At 30.5% G+C, this 27350-nt stretch overlaps 1 long non-coding RNA gene across 1 annotated transcript; it reads left to right on the top strand.

The window, feature by feature from the left end:
* Positions 1-374: 374 nt before the first annotated feature.
* On the top strand, positions 375-25913 carry LOC143061164 (uncharacterized). The gene is made up of 3 exons (XR_012974342.1): positions 375-624; positions 4065-4204; positions 25836-25913. It is a non-coding gene; the product is annotated as an uncharacterized LOC143061164 (long non-coding RNA).
* The last annotated feature ends 1437 nt before the right edge of the window (positions 25914-27350 follow it).

Genomic DNA, 27350 nt, shown 5'->3' with positions numbered 1-27350 from the left:
TAGTTGGAGCTCACTGTATACATGTTTTAAGATGTATGTATATATATTTTTTGTCTAGTTAGCAGGTTGAGTTTTATCCTAAGTAAAGTTAAGGTATTTGATGTATGTTATAGCTGCATAGGATGTAAAACAAATTAAATTGTCATATTCAGGTAAAAAAAGGTAGTATCCGATGATGATAACGTTAGTAAATTCCTCAAAGATACGGACCATCTGTGTGACTCACGACACTCTTGTTGACAATCGTGATAGATGGGTGGTCAGACTTTTAGGTTCAGGTCACAGTTATATCCCCATAAACTGATGAATAATGACCAGAGTTGGACCAGTATCATTTGTTACTGACACAAGCGGCCTTTCGGCACAGGAAAATCTCGCCAGTTTAATTAGATTTCGTATTTGACATCTGAGCTTGTTTTTTCAATCATTAAGGATATGATCCATGCCATAGGGGGTTGTTTTATTTCAAAATATTCACCAAATCTTGTTTGAAATTTGATAATATGTTTTACTCTTTATGTTATTAAATTACAGGTTTTTAAAGACCTACAACTTTTAAAGAAAAGCAGAAGAATTTAATTACCCATCTTCACAGTGGTGTGTTTTGGATGGTGTTTATAAAAGGTTAGTTTTAGGTTAGTTGTTGTTTCCTCGAGGTGTTAAATGTAACACATAAAGTAGTTATTTTCACTGTGTAGACATGGTTAGGCTATGTAACATGTTGGCTATAACACAATTATATTGTCACATTGAATAAGAGATATTGCCAAATAAAAGTCCCTCACCAGTAAAGCTTAAATCCTCAAATAATGATTGATATCAAAGTCTGAAAGTACATGTAAATAAAATTGACTGCAAGCATGCACAGGAATGATTTTAGGCAAATGATCTTTTTAAAACTATTCATTTTTTATGCCCCACTTAAATTTAACAGGGGCATTATATTTTTCAGTCTGTGCCATCTTTCATTTTTTCGTTGGTTTGTTCGTCCGTCCATACTTCTGTCTGTCTGCCTTCAGGTTAAAGTTTTTGGTCAAGGTAGTTGTTGATGAAGTTGAAGTCCAATCAATTTGAAACTAAGTACATGTGTATCCCTATGATATGATCTTTCTAATTTTAATGCCAAATTAGAGTTTTAATCCCAATTTAATAGTCCACTTAACAGAGAAAATGATGGTGTGAGTGGGGCATCTGTGTATTACGGAAATAGTCTTGTTTTTATTGAAAGTTGCTGTCTCCTTTAAGCAAAATCATACAGGAAAAGATTAATATCTAATTTACTGTCCACATATCTGGTAATTAAAGTGTTCATCATCATTGTTCAATGGTAACAGTTTGATCTTAGACTTCTTAACTCATTCTAAAAAGAGATCACAAGAAAGCACATCCAATTCAATTAATTTTACTCCTCAGATCTATGGACTCTGACCAATGAAAATTGGAATATACTTATATGATTGATTGATTGATTGGTTTTTAATGCCACTTTCAGCTTTTGCTTTCTTGTGGTGGTTAGTTTTTGTCAGTGGAGGAAATACAAGGGATTGCCCGTTGAGAACCTCATAATTTCTTAAAGTCCATACCTGCATAGAAATACATATAAAACCAATTCCAGTATAAATAGCAAATTCATCAAAAAAGCAAGACTTCCTTTTGAATTCCCTTTCATGTATGTATACAAGTTAACTCAATCAATAAGAGGAGTTTGAACAAAAGTTAATTACATAAAAAAAGGACCAATGTCAATTTACATAAACTTACGTAAACTTGATGACTGTACTATTTAAGTTCATATTAGAGATTCATTAAAATAGTGTCCTCCTTGACATAATTATAAAATATTAGTATATTGTTCAATTTATAGCTTTGTTATTTTATTATCCATCATGGAAAACAAACTATATAATTACAACAGCATCATAATAGATCAGTTAGTTATGACAAACAATAAGTCATAATTGAAGATATTGTTTCCACATTAAAATTTTATTGTTATGAAATACTGTTAATTATCATTTTTAATGTCATAATTTTTAAAAAGGTAAACATCTTTTTTAACCTCATTGTTTTATACTACAGTTAAGATTTAAAAGAACCAATTAGCTTTTAGAATTATCTGCAAAATTACTTCATCTATGTAGATTTGCCATGACCAATTTTGGGTTTCCAGTTCTGAAATAATATTGATCCATATTTGTATTTGTCTTTCCATCCATTACACTAAAAAACAATGTCTCAACCTTTTTTTATTCTCCATCATGCTGTAAACACAACCATAAGAATACTTGTATAATTTATCTTTCCATGGAGCATTATATACGTACCATAATAGGGTTTATTGTTCAAGGTCTTATTATTTGAAAATTAATGACAGGAGTGAACATAAGTAATTCAATGGTATTTTGCCACAGTTTTATCAGAGGACCTTTCTTACATCGGACCTTAAATAAAGTTATAACCAAAGTCATTGTGGGCAAACTACCCGGCAAGTCAATGACAACCTGAAATTGCCATGGCAAAAATGAATAAAGATAAACAACAGTATACAAAACACAACATAGTAAAAGACTAAGCAACATGAACCCCAACTAAAACCAGGTGCTCTGGAAGGGTAAGGAGACCCTGCTGCACATGTATCACTTATAGCACTCATGCAAGTACAAACTACCTGATTATCTAACTCTTTGATGTCACAGTTTATGATTACACCAATTGGTACATATAAGTCATCATCCGTGAGATGGTTCATAAAGGTCAGACCAACTGGTGAGGGTGTCTGTAAAGTTTTAGAAGGGTTGCCTTATATTTCACCATTCAGAACCTACATTTAATGCTTGATTGACTTCAGTCTATCTCTGCCTTTGGGGTTAAGTTAATAGACTTTCATTTAGATTTCAGCACCACTGTTTACTTATACATTGTAGAGCCAGAATCTGCTAAACAACATAGTAAGCATCTACAGCCTTCTTTTCATACTTGAGTGACTTGATATATTACTTTATTACAGAATTGTAGATCTATTTCTCAGAAAACATGATGATATATGTAGCAATGATATGCACAATTAGATTATGAAGAAATATGTCATTGTTATTGTTCTGTATGTTTTAGTTGCATTGTATATCAAACCACCACTATAGTGGGGCTATATTTTATTCACTATGTCCGTATGATTGTCTGTTAGTTCAGTACTTTTTTCATGTACTTCTAAACTAGTAACACAAGTTGATTTAATATTTGATTTAAAATCTTATTTTTAGATATTTTCCTCTATGAAGTCCTCGTGATTGTGTGTGCTTTTGATGGACTTTCATTTAAAAAAAGATGTAGTATGATTACCAATGATACAACTGAAGAGACCAAATGACACATAAATTAAAACAACTATAGGTCACTGTACAGCCTTCAACCATGAGCAAAACTCATACTGCATAGTTAGCTATAAATAACCTCAAAATGACAAATACAAAACAATCGAAATGAGAAAACTAACATTCTTACTTATGTACAAAATAATGAACCAAAACCAAATATGTAACACAACAACAAAAAAACACTGATTACAGGCTCCTGTCTTTGGCGAGGCACATACAGACTGAGACAGGGCTAAACTAGTTAGATGACGCCAAACCTTCTCCCTTATCTGGGACAGTGATGCAACAGCACAAAACAAGAACAAGCTACTCAAATATTTCATGTTTGTATCTTAACTTGAATATAGTTGAAACTAAAATGTATCATGTATTATAGATTAATGCGAAACCAATTCTTTGTTGGTCTTTTTTTAGGAAAAAAATGCACTCATTAACTTGGATTACTAGTTGATAAAAATATTAAAAAATGACAAAAGGCATTAAATTATTTGAGAATTGCTTTATCATAAGTTTATAGAATTGAAAAGCTGTAAATAGATCTATTTGCTAGACATGATGACAAAAAGTACTTTACACATGAGTGTGAAAATACCGTTAATATTGATATTTTTATATGTTCAAAGTAATATTTGTAATTTTCAATTTATTGTACAACATTTAACATCTGTGTTTTCATTTTATTGTTATTAGATTTTAAAGATATGAGTGGAAGATCAGAAAGTCACATGACCTAAAGTTTGATAATTGACATCTCGGTTTTTGACAAGTTTATCGTCATTTTTTACCTGAGCCTTAGTATTAAAGGGACTAGATATCACTGTTATACAAAGGTAATAGTTATGTTTAGATTGTTATATTTATTTATTTTATTTGAAGAATACTTATTATTATAAGTAGTTATATTGTATCATTATATTTAGTTTTTATTGCATATACTGGATTATACTGAAATATTACGTTAAAACATTGAAACATTTATTGAATTTAGATTAGTTTATTTTTTAAATTAACTATATTGTTATTTTTTCTGAAACTTTTTTTTACACTTTTTCACCATTTTTTCACTTTGACTTCAGAGTCTGAGAAAATCATATAAAATTTACTTTAAAATGCATGATGAATATGAATGTAGTTTTAAAAAACAGCTTTTGCCCATTGGACTAAAATATTTCATTTTTCTTTAATCAAAATGTAATTTCCCTTATTTTATGTTGAAAGATGTCTTCGAAAGAAGTTGACACTCTTAATCTTTAGTTGGTACAATCTGAATCTGCTTTTTCAGTTAATTATTATAATATAAAGCTAAAAACTACAATGATTCATTCCAGGAAGAACTCAGATCATTTGTTCTCAATTCTCAATAAAATGTCAAACTGTACAACATGCACTTATATTCAAAGCTGGAATCAGTATTTAAAAAAGTAAGGTTTTAAGGAATACTATACACCAGTAGAGGCAGAAAATAAACATCTACATTTTACATCACTTATGGCAGAAATCTGAAACAAGTAGAAAATTCACATGCATAATCAAAGTGGTTGTGTAAAAATTGCTACTTCCGTAAATGTGCTGTTTCTGAAAGCAGGCATCATCTATTTAGAAAACTTAGCATAAAACTGTAGACAAATAATCAACAATGAAAATAAGATGTTAAAAATCCTGTATCTGAAGTGCCCATCTAGATTTACCTCAATCCAAAACTTGAAAATTAGGATGTATAAATACTTGGTGATTTAGAGGGACATTTGCAGGGGCAGATCCTGTCATTTTCAAAAGGGAGGGGGTTCCAACTTTATGTCCCCATTAAAATGCATAGATTGTCCAAAAAAGAGGGGTTCCAACCCCATAACTCCCCCCTGGATCTGCCACTGATTTTCTCTGTCTGAGGTTTGTCTAATTGGCCATTATATCTCTTATTTAGACAGAATAGCCAAAACCTTCTAAGATTAAATTTACCTGATGGATTTGGAAATTTTAGTTTATAATAATTTCTAACATCTGGTCCGAGACCACAATTGTCGTCCCTTGATTTTCGTTGTCCACGTGTTACTAGTTAATTTTTTTTATACCCCTTCCAAATGTATTTCTCCATGTTTTATGCCTCAAATAGCAAGTCAAGGGATGAAATGACACTCAAAAAATTTGGGTCCTGAATTTTAGGGTGCAATCAACAGTTTTTTACGTGACGTCATTCTGTAACAGGGCATGTAATAGTGGACCCATCATGCAGAAGTCAGATATTCATAGTTATATAGATATCTATACATCAATGGAAAGATAATTCTATGAACTTTCTGAATAAATAAAAAAAATCCAACATCTCTTGTTTAAACATGCAAATTGGTACAAGTTATCAGCTGGAAATTAGGCATTTTTCCCCTAAAAAACCTTAAAAACAGACCACCTTTGGACACACGGATCAGTAACCTGTGCATATATTTGAGATTTCTTATAATATGCATTTCGAAGAGCTTATCCGGCTGATTTAAGAAAATGTAGTTTCAGCCTACGTTCGCCTGCTCCGAAAGGAGCTATCTTACCTGACAAATCAAAGTGGTTTTTGCAACAGGTGAAAATCAGCTGTTTATGGAGTTGCCTCCCATATAGTAGGAAGTCACAAAAACATTTTTTTTTTTTTTAAATCTTGACAAAAGTGGCATTTTAATTGAACTTCAATATATGTTTTTCACATTGAACATAAAAAACAATCAACTTTTTCATTTAGTGGTATATAAATAGCAGGGAATTCCATCAGTATGTAAATCTCACTGGGGAAATACCCCTAGTTTTTAGTACGAAACTGTTTATAGCACCCTTAAGCAAAACCTTGTATGCGATATATAAAAAATTCTCAGCTTTTCTGAATCTGTACACTATACCGATTAAAATGATGTCTTACTTTAAGGATTGTGACCACAAATAGTGAAACTACAGCTCTTTTTTTATGTCGCGCGGTAGTGGCATATTGGTCAGTGACAAACAGTTTAACTGGCAAATCCCAAACATTTCCTGTATCACATTTTCATCAGTTTTACAAAGAAAATAAATCATAAAATAGGGTTTCTTTTAAATAAATAGAATAAAAACTATGAAATAGGCATGAATAAAGTTACTTTAAATAGATTTTGTTCCTAGTACTATATGAACTAAGTTATAGCTGAGTTGAGAAAATATTGAAATAGTGTTTTTCTTAGGAATGGCATGTGTACCTTTTTGACTATAAAAAGTACCAAATATATATTATAATGAATAAAACTTTATGTAACACTGATCAGGAGTAAAGGTCAAAGTAGAAAAAATCTACACTTTTCATATGCAACTTTTGGTTCCAAATATATGAGAGATTGAATAAAAATATCATGACGTCGCAAAAAATTAAAAAACTTCAATATTCGCACAGAGTCTGGTTTTCTTATATCTGGTTGCTATGTACAAATCTGTAATATTTGCATTAAATATACCAAACTGATGCTTTTAAATTAATGTATACATGCCGTACAATATTTTTCAGAATTATTTTACTCCATTCGCAAACACATTTCTATGCTAAAAATTCACTAATATTTTGTATTTGTCCCTTAAGGGTGCAATCAACAGTTTTTTACGTGACGTCATTCTGTAACAGGGCATGTAATAGTGGACCCATCATGCAGAAGTCAGATATTCATAGTTATATAGATATCTATACATCAATGGAAAGATAATTCTATGAACTTTCTGAATAAATAAAAAAAAATCCAACATCTCTTGTTTAAACATGCAAATTGGTACAAGTTATCAGCTGGAAATTAGGCATTTTTCCCCTAAAAAACCTTAAAAACAGACCACCTTTGGACACACGGATCAGTAACCTGTGCATATATTTGAGATTTCTTATAATATGCATTTCGAAGAGCTTATCCGGCTGATTTAAGAAAATGTAGTTTCAGCCTACGTTCGCCTGCTCCGAAAGGAGCTATCTTACCTGACAAATCAAAGTGGTTTTTGCAACAGGTGAAAATCAGCTGTTTATGGAGTTGCCTCCCATATAGTAGGAAGTCACAAAAACATTTTTTTTTTTTTTAAATCTTGACAAAAGTGGCATTTTAATTGAACTTCAATATATGTTTTTCACATTGAACATAAAAAACAATCAACTTTTTCATTTAGTGGTATATAAATAGCAGGGAATTCCATCAGTATGTAAATCTCACTGGGGAAATACCCCTAGTTTTTAGTACGAAACTGTTTATAGCACCCTTAAGCAAAACCTTGTATGCGATATATAAAAAATTCTCAGCTTTTCTGAATCTGTACACTATACCGATTAAAATGATGTCTTACTTTAAGGATTGTGACCACAAATAGTGAAACTACAGCTCTTTTTTTATGTCGCGCGGTAGTGGCATATTGGTCAGTGACAAACAGTTTAACTGGCAAATCCCAAACATTTCCTGTATCACATTTTCATCAGTTTTACAAAGAAAATAAATCATAAAATAGGGTTTCTTTTAAATAAATAGAATAAAAACTATGAAATAGGCATGAATAAAGTTACTTTAAATAGATTTTGTTCCTAGTACTATATGAACTAAGTTATAGCTGAGTTGAGAAAATATTGAAATAGTGTTTTTCTTAGGAATGGCATGTGTACCTTTTTGACTATAAAAAGTACCAAATATATATTATAATGAATAAAACTTTATGTAACACTGATCAGGAGTAAAGGTCAAAGTAGAAAAAATCTACACTTTTCATATGCAACTTTTGGTTCCAAATATATGAGAGATTGAATAAAAATATCATGACGTCGCAAAAAATTAAAAAACTTCAATATTCGCACAGAGTCTGGTTTTCTTATATCTGGTTGCTATGTACAAATCTGTAATATTTGCATTAAATATACCAAACTGATGCTTTTAAATTAATGTATACATGCCGTACAATATTTTTCAGAATTATTTTACTCCATTCGCAAACACATTTCTATGCTAAAAATTCACTAATATTTTGTATTTGTCCCTTAAGGGTGCAATCAACAGTTTTTTACGTGACGTCATTCTGTAACAGGGCATGTAATAGTGGACCCATCATGCAGAAGTCAGATATTCATAGTTATATAGATATCTATACATCAATGGAAAGATAATTCTATGAACTTTCTGAATAAATAAAAAAAAATCCAACATCTCTTGTTTAAACATGCAAATTGGTACAAGTTATCAGCTGGAAATTAGGCATTTTTCCCCTAAAAAACCTTAAAAACAGACCACCTTTGGACACACGGATCAGTAACCTGTGCATATATTTGAGATTTCTTATAATATGCATTTCGAAGAGCTTATCCGGCTGATTTAAGAAAATGTAGTTTCAGCCTACGTTCGCCTGCTCCGAAAGGAGCTATCTTACCTGACAAATCAAAGTGGTTTTTGCAACAGGTGAAAATCAGCTGTTTATGGAGTTGCCTCCCATATAGTAGGAAGTCACAAAAACATTTTTTTTTTTTTTAAATCTTGACAAAAGTGGCATTTTAATTGAACTTCAATATATGTTTTTCACATTGAACATAAAAAACAATCAACTTTTTCATTTAGTGGTATATAAATAGCAGGGAATTCCATCAGTATGTAAATCTCACTGGGGAAATACCCCTAGTTTTTAGTACGAAACTGTTTATAGCACCCTTAAGCAAAACCTTGTATGCGATATATAAAAAATTCTCAGCTTTTCTGAATCTGTACACTATACCGATTAAAATGATGTCTTACTTTAAGGATTGTGACCACAAATAGTGAAACTACAGCTCTTTTTTTATGTCGCGCGGTAGTGGCATATTGGTCAGTGACAAACAGTTTAACTGGCAAATCCCAAACATTTCCTGTATCACATTTTCATCAGTTTTACAAAGAAAATAAATCATAAAATAGGGTTTCTTTTAAATAAATAGAATAAAAACTATGAAATAGGCATGAATAAAGTTACTTTAAATAGATTTTGTTCCTAGTACTATATGAACTAAGTTATAGCTGAGTTGAGAAAATATTGAAATAGTGTTTTTCTTAGGAATGGCATGTGTACCTTTTTGACTATAAAAAGTACCAAATATATATTATAATGAATAAAACTTTATGTAACACTGATCAGGAGTAAAGGTCAAAGTAGAAAAAATCTACACTTTTCATATGCAACTTTTGGTTCCAAATATATGAGAGATTGAATAAAAATATCATGACGTCGCAAAAAATTAAAAAACTTCAATATTCGCACAGAGTCTGGTTTTCTTATATCTGGTTGCTATGTACAAATCTGTAATATTTGCATTAAATATACCAAACTGATGCTTTTAAATTAATGTATACATGCCGTACAATATTTTTCAGAATTATTTTACTCCATTCGCAAACACATTTCTATGCTAAAAATTCACTAATATTTTGTATTTGTCCCTTAAGCAAAACCTTGTATGCGATATATAAAAAATTCTCAGCTTTTCTGAATCTGTACACTATACCGATTAAAATGATGTCTTACTTTAAGGATTGTGACCACAAATAGTGAAACTACAGCTCTTTTTTTATGTCGCGCGGTAGTGGCATATTGGTCAGTGACAAACAGTTTAACTGGCAAATCCCAAACATTTCCTGTATCACATTTTCATCAGTTTTACAAAGAAAATAAATCATAAAATAGGGTTTCTTTTAAATAAATAGAATAAAAACTATGAAATAGGCATGAATAAAGTTACTTTAAATAGATTTTGTTCCTAGTACTATATGAACTAAGTTATAGCTGAGTTGAGAAAATATTGAAATAGTGTTTTTCTTAGGAATGGCATGTGTACCTTTTTGACTATAAAAAGTACCAAATATATATTATAATGAATAAAACTTTATGTAACACTGATCAGGAGTAAAGGTCAAAGTAGAAAAAATCTACACTTTTCATATGCAACTTTTGGTTCCAAATATATGAGAGATTGAATAAAAATATCATGACGTCGCAAAAAATTAAAAAACTTCAATATTCGCACAGAGTCTGGTTTTCTTATATCTGGTTGCTATGTACAAATCTGTAATATTTGCATTAAATATACCAAACTGATGCTTTTAAATTAATGTATACATGCCGTACAATATTTTTCAGAATTATTTTACTCCATTCGCAAACACATTTCTATGCTAAAAATTCACTAATATTTTGTATTTGTCCCTTAAGGGTGCAATCAACAGTTTTTTACGTGACGTCATTCTGTAACAGGGCATGTAATAGTGGACCCATCATGCAGAAGTCAGATATTCATAGTTATATAGATATCTATACATCAATGGAAAGATAATTCTATGAACTTTCTGAATAAATAAAAAAAAATCCAACATCTCTTGTTTAAACATGCAAATTGGTACAAGTTATCAGCTGGAAATTAGGCATTTTTCCCCTAAAAAACCTTAAAAACAGACCACCTTTGGACACACGGATCAGTAACCTGTGCATATATTTGAGATTTCTTATAATATGCATTTCGAAGAGCTTATCCGGCTGATTTAAGAAAATGTAGTTTCAGCCTACGTTCGCCTGCTCCGAAAGGAGCTATCTTACCTGACAAATCAAAGTGGTTTTTGCAACAGGTGAAAATCAGCTGTTTATGGAGTTGCCTCCCATATAGTAGGAAGTCACAAAAACATTTTTTTTTTTTTTAAATCTTGACAAAAGTGGCATTTTAATTGAACTTCAATATATGTTTTTCACATTGAACATAAAAAACAATCAACTTTTTCATTTAGTGGTATATAAATAGCAGGGAATTCCATCAGTATGTAAATCTCACTGGGGAAATACCCCTAGTTTTTAGTACGAAACTGTTTATAGCACCCTTAAGCAAAACCTTGTATGCGATATATAAAAAATTCTCAGCTTTTCTGAATCTGTACACTATACCGATTAAAATGATGTCTTACTTTAAGGATTGTGACCACAAATAGTGAAACTACAGCTCTTTTTTTATGTCGCGCGGTAGTGGCATATTGGTCAGTGACAAACAGTTTAACTGGCAAATCCCAAACATTTCCTGTATCACATTTTCATCAGTTTTACAAAGAAAATAAATCATAAAATAGGGTTTCTTTTAAATAAATAGAATAAAAACTATGAAATAGGCATGAATAAAGTTACTTTAAATAGATTTTGTTCCTAGTACTATATGAACTAAGTTATAGCTGAGTTGAGAAAATATTGAAATAGTGTTTTTCTTAGGAATGGCATGTGTACCTTTTTGACTATAAAAAGTACCAAATATATATTATAATGAATAAAACTTTATGTAACACTGATCAGGAGTAAAGGTCAAAGTAGAAAAAATCTACACTTTTCATATGCAACTTTTGGTTCCAAATATATGAGAGATTGAATAAAAATATCATGACGTCGCAAAAAATTAAAAAACTTCAATATTCGCACAGAGTCTGGTTTTCTTATATCTGGTTGCTATGTACAAATCTGTAATATTTGCATTAAATATACCAAACTGATGCTTTTAAATTAATGTATACATGCCGTACAATATTTTTCAGAATTATTTTACTCCATTCGCAAACACATTTCTATGCTAAAAATTCACTAATATTTTGTATTTGTCCCTTAAGCAAAACCTTGTATGCGATATATAAAAAATTCTCAGCTTTTCTGAATCTGTACACTATACCGATTAAAATGATGTCTTACTTTAAGGATTGTGACCACAAATAGTGAAACTACAGCTCTTTTTTTATGTCGCGCGGTAGTGGCATATTGGTCAGTGACAAACAGTTTAACTGGCAAATCCCAAACATTTCCTGTATCACATTTTCATCAGTTTTACAAAGAAAATAAATCATAAAATAGGGTTTCTTTTAAATAAATAGAATAAAAACTATGAAATAGGCATGAATAAAGTTACTTTAAATAGATTTTGTTCCTAGTACTATATGAACTAAGTTATAGCTGAGTTGAGAAAATATTGAAATAGTGTTTTTCTTAGGAATGGCATGTGTACCTTTTTGACTATAAAAAGTACCAAATATATATTATAATGAATAAAACTTTATGTAACACTGATCAGGAGTAAAGGTCAAAGTAGAAAAAATCTACACTTTTCATATGCAACTTTTGGTTCCAAATATATGAGAGATTGAATAAAAATATCATGACGTCGCAAAAAATTAAAAAACTTCAATATTCGCACAGAGTCTGGTTTTCTTATATCTGGTTGCTATGTACAAATCTGTAATATTTGCATTAAATATACCAAACTGATGCTTTTAAATTAATGTATACATGCCGTACAATATTTTTCAGAATTATTTTACTCCATTCGCAAACACATTTCTATGCTAAAAATTCACTAATATTTTGTATTTGTCCCTTAAGGGTGCAATCAACAGTTTTTTACGTGACGTCATTCTGTAACAGGGCATGTAATAGTGGACCCATCATGCAGAAGTCAGATATTCATAGTTATATAGATATCTATACATCAATGGAAAGATAATTCTATGAACTTTCTGAATAAATAAAAAAAAATCCAACATCTCTTGTTTAAACATGCAAATTGGTACAAGTTATCAGCTGGAAATTAGGCATTTTTCCCCTAAAAAACCTTAAAAACAGACCACCTTTGGACACACGGATCAGTAACCTGTGCATATATTTGAGATTTCTTATAATATGCATTTCGAAGAGCTTATCCGGCTGATTTAAGAAAATGTAGTTTCAGCCTACGTTCGCCTGCTCCGAAAGGAGCTATCTTACCTGACAAATCAAAGTGGTTTTTGCAACAGGTGAAAATCAGCTGTTTATGGAGTTGCCTCCCATATAGTAGGAAGTCACAAAAACATTTTTTTTTTTTTTAAATCTTGACAAAAGTGGCATTTTAATTGAACTTCAATATATGTTTTTCACATTGAACATAAAAAACAATCAACTTTTTCATTTAGTGGTATATAAATAGCAGGGAATTCCATCAGTATGTAAATCTCACTGGGGAAATACCCCTAGTTTTTAGTACGAAACTGTTTATAGCACCCTTAAGCAAAACCTTGTATGCGATATATAAAAAATTCTCAGCTTTTCTGAATCTGTACACTATACCGATTAAAATGATGTCTTACTTTAAGGATTGTGACCACAAATAGTGAAACTACAGCTCTTTTTTTATGTCGCGCGGTAGTGGCATATTGGTCAGTGACAAACAGTTTAACTGGCAAATCCCAAACATTTCCTGTATCACATTTTCATCAGTTTTACAAAGAAAATAAATCATAAAATAGGGTTTCTTTTAAATAAATAGAATAAAAACTATGAAATAGGCATGAATAAAGTTACTTTAAATAGATTTTGTTCCTAGTACTATATGAACTAAGTTATAGCTGAGTTGAGAAAATATTGAAATAGTGTTTTTCTTAGGAATGGCATGTGTACCTTTTTGACTATAAAAAGTACCAAATATATATTATAATGAATAAAACTTTATGTAACACTGATCAGGAGTAAAGGTCAAAGTAGAAAAAATCTACACTTTTCATATGCAACTTTTGGTTCCAAATATATGAGAGATTGAATAAAAATATCATGACGTCGCAAAAAATTAAAAAACTTCAATATTCGCACAGAGTCTGGTTTTCTTATATCTGGTTGCTATGTACAAATCTGTAATATTTGCATTAAATATACCAAACTGATGCTTTTAAATTAATGTATACATGCCGTACAATATTTTTCAGAATTATTTTACTCCATTCGCAAACACATTTCTATGCTAAAAATTCACTAATATTTTGTATTTGTCCCTTAAGCAAAACCTTGTATGCGATATATAAAAAATTCTCAGCTTTTCTGAATCTGTACACTATACCGATTAAAATGATGTCTTACTTTAAGGATTGTGACCACAAATAGTGAAACTACAGCTCTTTTTTTATGTCGCGCGGTAGTGGCATATTGGTCAGTGACAAACAGTTTAACTGGCAAATCCCAAACATTTCCTGTATCACATTTTCATCAGTTTTACAAAGAAAATAAATCATAAAATAGGGTTTCTTTTAAATAAATAGAATAAAAACTATGAAATAGGCATGAATAAAGTTACTTTAAATAGATTTTGTTCCTAGTACTATATGAACTAAGTTATAGCTGAGTTGAGAAAATATTGAAATAGTGTTTTTCTTAGGAATGGCATGTGTACCTTTTTGACTATAAAAAGTACCAAATATATATTATAATGAATAAAACTTTATGTAACACTGATCAGGAGTAAAGGTCAAAGTAGAAAAAATCTACACTTTTCATATGCAACTTTTGGTTCCAAATATATGAGAGATTGAATAAAAATATCATGACGTCGCAAAAAATTAAAAAACTTCAATATTCGCACAGAGTCTGGTTTTCTTATATCTGGTTGCTATGTACAAATCTGTAATATTTGCATTAAATATACCAAACTGATGCTTTTAAATTAATGTATACATGCCGTACAATATTTTTCAGAATTATTTTACTCCATTCGCAAACACATTTCTATGCTAAAAATTCACTAATATTTTGTATTTGTCCCTTAAGGGTGCAATCAACAGTTTTTTACGTGACGTCATTCTGTAACAGGGCATGTAATAGTGGACCCATCATGCAGAAGTCAGATATTCATAGTTATATAGATATCTATACATCAATGGAAAGATAATTCTATGAACTTTCTGAATAAATAAAAAAAAATCCAACATCTCTTGTTTAAACATGCAAATTGGTACAAGTTATCAGCTGGAAATTAGGCATTTTTCCCCTAAAAAACCTTAAAAACAGACCACCTTTGGACACACGGATCAGTAACCTGTGCATATATTTGAGATTTCTTATAATATGCATTTCGAAGAGCTTATCCGGCTGATTTAAGAAAATGTAGTTTCAGCCTACGTTCGCCTGCTCCGAAAGGAGCTATCTTACCTGACAAATCAAAGTGGTTTTTGCAACAGGTGAAAATCAGCTGTTTATGGAGTTGCCTCCCATATAGTAGGAAGTCACAAAAACATTTTTTTTTTTTTTAAATCTTGACAAAAGTGGCATTTTAATTGAACTTCAATATATGTTTTTCACATTGAACATAAAAAACAATCAACTTTTTCATTTAGTGGTATATAAATAGCAGGGAATTCCATCAGTATGTAAATCTCACTGGGGAAATACCCCTAGTTTTTAGTACGAAACTGTTTATAGCACCCTTAAGCAAAACCTTGTATGCGATATATAAAAAATTCTCAGCTTTTCTGAATCTGTACACTATACCGATTAAAATGATGTCTTACTTTAAGGATTGTGACCACAAATAGTGAAACTACAGCTCTTTTTTTATGTCGCGCGGTAGTGGCATATTGGTCAGTGACAAACAGTTTAACTGGCAAATCCCAAACATTTCCTGTATCACATTTTCATCAGTTTTACAAAGAAAATAAATCATAAAATAGGGTTTCTTTTAAATAAATAGAATAAAAACTATGAAATAGGCATGAATAAAGTTACTTTAAATAGATTTTGTTCCTAGTACTATATGAACTAAGTTATAGCTGAGTTGAGAAAATATTGAAATAGTGTTTTTCTTAGGAATGGCATGTGTACCTTTTTGACTATAAAAAGTACCAAATATATATTATAATGAATAAAACTTTATGTAACACTGATCAGGAGTAAAGGTCAAAGTAGAAAAAATCTACACTTTTCATATGCAACTTTTGGTTCCAAATATATGAGAGATTGAATAAAAATATCATGACGTCGCAAAAAATTAAAAAACTTCAATATTCGCACAGAGTCTGGTTTTCTTATATCTGGTTGCTATGTACAAATCTGTAATATTTGCATTAAATATACCAAACTGATGCTTTTAAATTAATGTATACATGCCGTACAATATTTTTCAGAATTATTTTACTCCATTCGCAAACACATTTCTATGCTAAAAATTCACTAATATTTTGTATTTGTCCCTTAAGCAAAACCTTGTATGCGATATATAAAAAATTCTCAGCTTTTCTGAATCTGTACACTATACCGATTAAAATGATGTCTTACTTTAAGGATTGTGACCACAAATAGTGAAACTACAGCTCTTTTTTTATGTCGCGCGGTAGTGGCATATTGGTCAGTGACAAACAGTTTAACTGGCAAATCCCAAACATTTCCTGTATCACATTTTCATCAGTTTTACAAAGAAAATAAATCATAAAATAGGGTTTCTTTTAAATAAATAGAATAAAAACTATGAAATAGGCATGAATAAAGTTACTTTAAATAGATTTTGTTCCTAGTACTATATGAACTAAGTTATAGCTGAGTTGAGAAAATATTGAAATAGTGTTTTTCTTAGGAATGGCATGTGTACCTTTTTGACTATAAAAAGTACCAAATATATATTATAATGAATAAAACTTTATGTAACACTGATCAGGAGTAAAGGTCAAAGTAGAAAAAATCTACACTTTTCATATGCAACTTTTGGTTCCAAATATATGAGAGATTGAATAAAAATATCATGACGTCGCAAAAAATTAAAAAACTTCAATATTCGCACAGAGTCTGGTTTTCTTATATCTGGTTGCTATGTACAAATCTGTAATATTTGCATTAAATATACCAAACTGATGCTTTTAAATTAATGTATACATGCCGTACAATATTTTTCAGAATTATTTTACTCCATTCGCAAACACATTTCTATGCTAAAAATTCACTAATATTTTGTATTTGTCCCTTAAGGGTGCAATCAACAGTTTTTTACGTGACGTCATTCTGTAACAGGGCATGTAATAGTGGACCCATCATGCAGAAGTCAGATATTCATAGTTATATAGATATCTATACATCAATGGAAAGATAATTCTATGAACTTTCTGAATAAATAAAAAAAAATCCAACATCTCTTGTTTAAACATGCAAATTGGTACAAGTTATCAGCTGGAAATTAGGCATTTTTCCCCTAAAAAACCTTAAAAACAGACCACCTTTGGACACACGGATCAGTAACCTGTGCATATATTTGAGATTTCTTATAATATGCATTTCGAAGAGCTTATCCGGCTGATTTAAGAAAATGTAGTTTCAGCCTACGTTCGCCTGCTCCGAAAGGAGCTATCTTACCTGACAAATCAAAGTGGTTTTTGCAACAGGTGAAAATCAGCTGTTTATGGAGTTGCCTCCCATATAGTAGGAAGTCACAAAAACATTTTTTTTTTTTTTAAATCTTGACAAAAGTGGCATTTTAATTGAACTTCAATATATGTTTTTCACATTGAACATAAAAAACAATCAACTTTTTCATTTAGTGGTATATAAATAGCAGGGAATTCCATCAGTATGTAAATCTCACTGGGGAAATACCCCTAGTTTTTAGTACGAAACTGTTTATAGCACCCTTAAAGTAAAGCAGTGATTTGGTCCAGTTGAAAAAGGTTAAAAATTAGCACTTCGGAAGCTGTCAAAAGATTTCAAGACCCCCTTAACATAAAATTGTCCATATTTTGAGTTAGAGCTGATGAAGTTTTCTATAATTTTGATATAATTTGTCCCAAAAGTAGTACAACACACTGTAAAAAATTTATTGAGAAAGCGCAGGTGGGATTTTTTTAATTTGCATTTATTGTCTAAACAACAAAAAGCAGTTGGTTTCTTTTTTTGGTAACTAATTGGAATGACTGTAAACTTAATAAGGAACAATTCTACAAACACCTGATAAAAACATCTCTTTCCTTCAGGCTTTTTTCCAGAAAAGTTTTGAAATACAAAATCACTGGTTTTACCTCAAACATAATCAAAATTATACAGAATTATTTCAAAACGTAAGTCATGAAGGGTGATTTATTTTTGCATATTCCTTCAGCACATTACAAAATTAAATTTTTGTCAAAATTTCATTGAGCGATTAATGTAAGATCTCTTATAGATTGTATGCTCTACAGATGAATTTACTTTATTTTAATAAAAAAAGAAATATTTAGATGATGCTTGATAATTTCCCTCTGCAAACTATATTAAAAAAGAAAATGTTCATTTCAATTCAATAATTAAGTAATTTTAATATTTTTTTATGATTAGTATTTCATTTTTTTTTTTTTTTTAATTTTATCTCAATGAGTGACCTTTAATAGATATTTTCACCCTTTCAAATTTAATATTCTGATTGTGAAAAAATGCATCAAAAGGGTGAAATTTGAAATCGCTATTAATTTAAAAGTTGAAGAGAATTCAATGACTATTTAATGACTCTAGATCTTTGGTGTCAACAACAGGTTTTTATCCACCAAGAAACAATGATCAGTAACCGTAAATGTTAATATTTTCTAATGATGTTAGGCCGTCAAAATGTCTTTATCGTTTTAAAATTTTATATTTCCTGAAAAGAGGTGCGAGACATAATTAATGTCAGTGTGAAATTAAGGTCTTTAGGTGTACTCTGTCATTACTGGATTGGAAAAATATCTGAGGTATTGAAAAACAATTGAGAACACATTCTGTCGGTTGTCATAGTTCTTTTTTTGTAAGAAGGAATTGTGCATTTTTATTCTGTATTAATGTAAAAAAAACAGCATATGTTTAAAACAATCAGTAAAAATCTGTAAATTCAGAAATTATTGCAAGGTTTTTATTATTGCAAAAAATGCAATAGAGTTGTAAACGTGAATTTACAACACTTTGAATTATTAATGATTATGGACTAAGTTTGAAATGTGTCATGGAATCATAAACAATACAAAAAGAATTTGTTCAAAATAAAATTACTTCCCCTGAATCCCCTCATAAAAAAAAATCATCACTTTTTCTTAATGACCTGCTTTCTACAATAGTTAAATGAGTCTGTTAATTCAAATGATTCATAGGTGCCTACTCAAGCTGTACTATACTTCAAAACCAATGATTCAACCTTTCTTTTAAATAAAAAAATGTGCAGTTTGAATTTACTGCTACAATTAAGTGGATTTGCCAGAAACAAAAGCCCATGGAATGCCTCTTTATCCATGTCGGAAGTGCTCATTTAAATGCATAAAGTTAAAGTCATGAATTTATCAAAGAAAGAGGGTATATAATTGCTTAGTTAAATAGTATCCAAATTTTAAAAGAAAGGAAATGGAAAATGACAAGAAATCAGAGAATTCTTTAAAGATCTATATCTGGTGTTAGTTGTTGAAATGTGCAAATTAAACAATACAGCAATTATTGTCTGAATTTTAATGTATTTACTGTGCATTAAAGATCTTTATCTTTTTTGTTAAATGAGAATTTAAGGGCACTACTGAAAAATAACTTTTGTGACGGATCAAATAGTTGGATTAATATCCCTTTTCAAGGTTAAGAGATAATATGACCTTTTCTGTATTCAATTTGTATCTCTGACATGCAATGACTTTTTTTACTTTGTTGTAGGAAAATATATAAGAATTTGTTGTACTGTAAAGGTTTCTTTTGCTCGTCTGTAACAAATGTTACAAAGTTAGAGTCAGCTGTTTTAATGAATATGGTGGCATCAGTGGCACTGTCAGTACATATAATTCAATTTTGCTGTTTTCTTCACTCTGTAGCAAAATTCTAGACCACTTTTGGTTTGATTTGACCATGTTTTTATTTCCTTAGGTCCTACTAGTAATTTTGCAGATACACCCACATTATGAGTAACATTAAGCCATTTGGATGAAATAAATCAATTTAAAAATCAATTTAAAACATGTCTGTAGAGTTTAGTCATTTAAAACTTATGATTCCACCTTTGAATCTTCTAGATCTCTAATAGTGTGCAGTTTATTATTAAAACTTGGAGTGATACTGCCTTCATCATTGAGAAAAACCTGTATTGTGTAGTCAGTGATTAAAGGCCCCATTTAAGGCTTTTAAAAGGGAATGAAAAAGAATATATTGTTTCCCATGGATCCTCCTCCTTATGATTTTACCAGTAATGTTTCTAAATTATGAAGTTTGTGGTAATTGGATATATTTTTTCCACAAAGCTAACATTGAAATAATAAAAATCATTATTTCCTTGGTCACTACTGATGAAGGAGGATTCACAGAATCATCATTTGTATACTGGTACTAATAATTCATTGAATGGCACTTTTGATCTGACCAGTATCTCAAAGTCAGAGCTGCTTACAAATACTCACTAGAAAGAAATACCAATATTTGATTGAATTATTCATGTCTTTGAACAAGCTGTAATTATCCAAGCACAACTCAGTTCAATTGTTTCACGGCTTTTTTTAACATGGAAATGGAAATTGAGCAAATTATGTAAAATTTACTTGTTTAATGAGCCTTTGGTTTTATCCACCTGGGACTTAAATAATTTTCTGAAAGAGAAAAGATCAGATAGAAGATCTTAATCTTCAAAGGTCAAATTAGCCTTTTTTTTATCTTTTTTTATTCTTTTCGACATGCAAGTTTTTTACAAGCTGTGTTTATATGAGTAAGGATGATAAAAGATTGACTCTGACATAAGATATCAAGAAACTAGTCGTTTTTGTCTGCATGAATCATAATTGTAATGTAAGAATTTAAATGTGAAATCAAATGCTCCGGGTTGGCTTTTTAGTAGGGTTAATGTTGTCCATCACACAAGTTTTTTTTCTCAACCATATAGTTCAGTTTTTCTAATGTATCAATCTATTTATCTTAAGAATAATTTGATATAAAAATGATAGATTTGTCAATGTTGATGGACCATTAAAAAATACATTAGAGTAAAACGGACCAGTTGATGAACAATTATGAAATTTTAATTTCAAACCATAATTGCTTTTTCATTTATAAAAACATCAAATGAATGTACAAAATAAATTAAGAAAATGAACAAATGTATCATACAAAAGCGAGAAAATATATTTTGGCTTTTCGCCTTACATTAAATTGACAAAAAACAAATTTATAACAAAGACAAGTACAGATTATTTGTTTGTCAAATAAGCTCTAAATAGCCATAAATAAGTTATACAGACATAAAAGGTTTAGGTTCATAATGTATTTGTATACAGTTAAAATATATCTTGTTAGATTAAAGACTACATCATATATAGTTTATCCTTTGGTGAATATTGGCACAGATTGTATTAGACAGGAAAATGAGTTATCCCAGCTATATGATTCATAGCTGGTTTCATTTCTGGTTTGATGCTAACCCTCAGCTCACCCGTTATACAGTTTGACTTATATATCCATTCTTTAACTTTAGTTTATTGGGTGGCATCACTTTTACTGTTCATGAGTTATGTCCCTTAAATTATAAACATACAGATTGCTGTTTTAGTTTCTGTTCCTAAACCTTAGTTTTCCCATAGATATGAATTTAAGATATGAAACTTATACACAATGCTTTAATATTACCTCAACAAATAGATTGTGTTTGCAATTGGGTAGGGTCATTTTTACTGTTGTTGAGTTATGCCCTTTTATAAATGAAAAAATTGCTAAATCTATCTTTTCTGTTCTCTAACTTTAGTTTGCCTCAACCAAAAATTATGAAACTTATACACAATACTTATAATCACAAAATGGTCTGAAATATTAAGTGAATATTAAGATTCCTGCATCTGTATGTGGATGTTGACTCATGCATTTTTAGAAGCAGGTGCATTTGTGGCCCATAGACACAACCTTCATTTATTTTAAAATTCATTTCACTTGCCTCTGTAAAACATGTTTGAAAATGAAATTTATTTTTTTCAATTTTATATGCATTGTTTAATGATCATTTGTCCCTAACCATAATTGTGACAATGCAAGTTGTTTGGTATTTGACATTCATTTGTATGTTAATATTTGTAAATATTTGTGGTTAAATTTGAGTGGTGACATATTTGCACCAAATTTGGATAGCTAATATTTAGAAAAGGCAGAATAGGAAGTCTGTAAAATGTGCAGTGGACTTTGAAATTTCAAACTAAAGAAAGGAGTAGGGGCATTAAGACCCTTATTTGGCCCAAAAATTACTGCAAAGTTATCGTACATATTCTAAAATTACTACAAACTTGAATAAGGTCCAAGATATTCAGAAAATCAAAACAAACTTGACATTGAACAAGTGACCATGCCATCAAATCATGACTTAATTTGCATATTTTGTAAAGTTTCGTGATTTTCCAGGTTTTTCATCAAATTTTAAGTAAATCTTAGATTGAAAAAGTATGTGCGCAACCAAGAAACAACTTTATATTTGGTGAGATTATGTCTATCATTATAATAAAGCTTCTGTTAAATTATTTTGTTGTTTCTTGGCTGCGCACGATGTTTCCACAATGGAAATAAGGATAGAAAACTGTATAAATTCTGTATTTTTCGTCGTTTTTGTGAAAACAGTACATAGTATGACGTAATTGTGACGTCATCAGATAAAAATGTTTTTGTTTTTCATTGTATTTCTTGACCCTATGCATTTCTAAACATTTTGTGTCAATTTGAAATAGTTAACAAACATTTTTTTTTCTTTGGCCAAAACCAGGCCTTAATGCCCTTACTCCTTTGCCTGATTCTGAAGCCACATGGCATTTGTTTTGACATTTATTAATCAAATTAGCAAAACCAAATAAGGCACAGGAAATAGCATTACTGAAATCTATTACATTTAAACACTTATGACTGCAGCTCTGGTGAAGTGGAATAGAGTTGATTATTCCATTACAATAATTATCTTAAATTCAAAACTAAATTCCCTGATAGACTCTGAAGTGGATGCAGTTCTGTAGGCTACTAATTTGTTCTTCAAATGAAATTAACATCTGAAATATAAGACATGTGGTCATGCAGTCTTTCTCTTTCATGTACATGTATTTTGTGTTTTGTTATACCCAACTCACAGAGGAGTGATATTCTGCAACCACCTTGTCCATTTAATGACATTGTCCATTTGTTGGTTACTGATTGTCCATCCATCCATTTGTTCATCCTTGAACTTCCCATTTTCTGTATTAAAGAATGAAGTTGAATGATTTTCTTAGAACTTAAAAAATTTGGAAATGTTAACTGTTAAGGATTGAATGCTCACAAACATATTTATAACCTAGCCACATTCTGTATTTGCCTGTCCCAAGTCAGGATCCTGTTATTCAGTGGACGTTGTTGATTTCTGTCTATCTGATGTTTTTATTGGTTATTTTTTTTGTCATTAATCAGGCCTTTGGTTTTATCTTTGGAATTGTTTCTTATTAAGGATCTTTATATTCTATTTGTTATGTGTTTTGCTCATTGTTGGAGGATGTTCAGCAATCTATAATTGCTTACATCTATCTCATTTGATCTCTAGTTGATCTCTTCAGCAATCACAAGACATACCCTTATTTTATCTAAATCTTAATCTAAATAGAAATTGAGTTAAACGGAATATTTCCTTACACCTCACTATCATGTGACCTTGATGTCTATTCTTGATATTGAATAAATTTCATCTTTTAAGGAGGCTCGATGGTATAACAATTTCAGAAAAAAATTAAACATTTGTTTTTCATTACAAATTTTATTTATTACCTTTTGTAGTTGTTACTTTATCATATGGTACAAAAAACATTGAAAACAATTAATTCGTGTTGGCCCCAGATGACTTTTAAAATGTAAACATCATTGAAAAAGTTCCAAATTATCTCCCTTTGATGGAAAAATGCCATTTTTTTGCTTTAAAATTGAAATATATATCTTTTTTAACTCATCGGTGACCTATATTTTTTAATATAATTTCGATATATGCTGTACTTAAACTAAATTATTGTAAAATTTGAGCAAATTCTGTAATAAATTTCTTTTTTTATTTTCGATATTACCTTTATTCCTCCTATTAGTTCAACAAAAATAAACCACTTTTACAAAAATATATGCTTCTTCCGAAGGCAGATTGTGAGCGCAAATGAACGGTGAGCCCATTTTTTTATTTTATTTTTCTATTAACTATAAGATAAAGTTCATTTATAGAAAAATATAGAGAAATCCTATATAAATGATTTAGACCCGCGAACCCCCTTAAATAGTGCACCATAATGTACGGTACTAAATTTGGTGAGGATTTTCCAATAGTGGTAACTGGTAACCCATATTTATATTATGCCTACAATGCTATATAGACCCTCGTTTGTTTTATACCTACAATTGCTTACATCTATATCTCTTGGACTGTAGTTAATTGTGATACTTTTGCCATCATAAGACATCTTGTTTTATCCTGATCTAAATAGAAATATTGAGCCAAACAGAGCATTCCCTCACAGCCCTGTCACAGTGACCTAGATGTTCTTGATACAATGTATTGAAAAAAGTTCATGTACTAGCTCTTCATAGTACACAGTTGTACTAAATTGGATGAAGTGCTTACAATAGTGGCTACCCATATTACACCTACAACATTATATACTTTTTAGACCCTCAGTGTGTGCAATGGAGGATAAAGTTAGTTTAATTTTAGGGGCGGGTATGATCCAATTTTTACATAATTAAAAATTCTATGTATTTGATTGCCATTGAATTTACATCTGGTCTGACAATACATCACCCCTATATGTATAAATCATATTATTTGCCTAGTAAATTAAATCGCTAGTTCCATTATTGTTGATGATCTTTGAGTTTATTGAAAATGAAAATGAAGTGATATTTTTGTAATAAGTGTGAAATCATTGCTGATTTTATACATGGTTATGTATTATTCATGAGGATTAGAATTACCGGGTACTAGATTCCCTTTTAATTAGAACATCATTACAACATGACCTTTACAAAAGTACTATCATTTACACAGAAATTGAATTCATTTCTGATACAGCCAATGGATTAAAGCTGATTTGAATTTTTTCATAGGTTTGTCTTTGAACAGCATAATGAAGAGATTTAGATTGAAACATCAAAATGCGTTTAAAATATACCTCCATGTAAATGAATATATTCATGATTTTTTAGGAAAGTTTTACAAATGAAAGTAAGATTGAATTTATGAATAAGTTGTATGTATGAATGTTGTGAAGTTATGCAAAAATCAAACACAGAACATTTGAGTAAAGCTTGTTATGAAGTACCATGAAAGTATATTCTCTAAAGATGTTCTTCGTGCTTTATTATGATTCTTGCTTGTATTTTCTTTAATGTATATCCAGTATATTCTTATTCACATTGATAAATAATGATTTGAAGAATTTTTAGTCATTGTTGCAAACCATGCACACAGATCTCAAATTGTCAAGAAAAGGAGGTGATATTAAATAAGGCATTGTATCAGCACAGAGTTACAGACTATAATAATAATATAGTGATAACTATTTTTTAAAGGGTAGATGTATATGAGACTTAAAATCAGATCAGAGAAATAGAAGTTCTAAAAATAACAGATTTCTTTTACACTGTGTTGTAATTGGTGCTGCACTAAAACAATATTAAATTGATGTACTACATGTAATAACGTCCATGCAATAAGATAAAATCAGATTTCTTTTTCATTTTTTTCAGATTTGATATTCAGAAAAGACAAAGAAATAGTTGAAAATAAAGATTATAGTTTTATGAAGGTAAACTTAACTGTACATCTTGTTACTGCATATGAACATTTGTTTCATAAAACGACGTCCGAGTCAAAACTGCATCAGTATTGTATGTTACCCAACAAACTATGTTATCATGTATAGGGCCATATACAGATACAGCCATTTTTGTCGAGCCTGCAACTTTTGTTGCAGAAAGCTCGACATAGTGATAGTGATCCGGCGGCGGCGGCGGCTACGGCGGCGGCGTTAGCTCACTTCTTAAAAGCTTTATATTTTAGAAGGTGGAAGACCTGGATGCTTCATACTTTGTATATAGATGCTTCAGGTTACGAAGTTTTCGTCAGTCACATGTCCAATGTCCTTGACCTCATTTTCATGGTTCAGTGACCACTTGAAAAAGAAGTTCAAATTTTTTGTAATGTTGAATTCTCTCTTATTATAAGTAATAGGATAACTATATTTGATATGTGCATACCTTGCAAGGTCCTCGTGTCTGTCAGACAGTTTTCACTTGACCTCGACCTCATTTCATGGATCAGTGAACAAGGTTAAGTTTTGGTGGTCAAGTCCATATCTCAGATACTATAAGCAATAGGGCTAGTATATTCGGTGTATGGAAGGACTGTAAGGTGTACATGTCCAACTGGCAGGTGTCATCTGACCTTGACCTCATTTTCATGGTTCAGTGGTTATAGTTAAATTTTTGTGTTTTGGTCTGTTTTTCTCATACCATATGCAATAGGTCTACTATATTTGTTGTATGGAATGATTGTTAAGTGTACATGTCTAGCGGGCAGATGTCATGTGACCTTGACCTCATTTTCATGGTTCAGTGGTCAAAGTTAAGTTTTTGAGTTTTGGTCTTTTTATCTAATGCTATATGCCATAGGTCAACTATATTTGGTGTATGGAAATATTTTATGATCTTTATGTCAGTCGAGCAGGTTTTATTTAACCGTGACCTCATTTTCACGGTTCATTGCACAGTGTTAAGTTTTTGTGTTTTGGTCTATTTTTCTTAAACTATAAGTAATGTGTCAACTATATATGTTGTATAGAAGCATTGTTAGCTGTACCTGTCTGCCTGGCATGGTTCATCTGACCTGGACCTCTTTTTCAAGGTTCATTGGTCTTTGTTTAGTTATCTTGGTTAATGTTAAGTTTATGTTACAGTTGTAATAAAGCTTAGCTTTATACTTAGGACTATCAACATAATATCAATGATTAGTATAGAAGGCGAGACATTTCAGCGTGTGCACTCTTGTTAAAAAGGGTCTCCTACCTTTGATAAAGGGAGGAGGTCCAACCATATATCTCAATTTAAAAGCATTGATCATGAAAAAAGGGTGGTTCCACAGACACCCCCTCAAAAAAAAAAAAAAAAAAAAATCTGAACCCACCACTTATGTGCTGCATTGTCAGATATAGATGTATATATTTTATGTTCATGAATTAACATATCTAAGAATAATGTCCATCT

This window comes from Mytilus galloprovincialis, unplaced genomic scaffold (assembly GCF_965363235.1).
Source record: "Mytilus galloprovincialis unplaced genomic scaffold, xbMytGall1.hap1.1 HAP1_SCAFFOLD_237, whole genome shotgun sequence".
Taxonomy (NCBI): Eukaryota; Metazoa; Mollusca; class Bivalvia; order Mytilida; family Mytilidae; genus Mytilus; species Mytilus galloprovincialis.
This window is presented reverse-complemented; position numbering and strand designations above follow the sequence as displayed.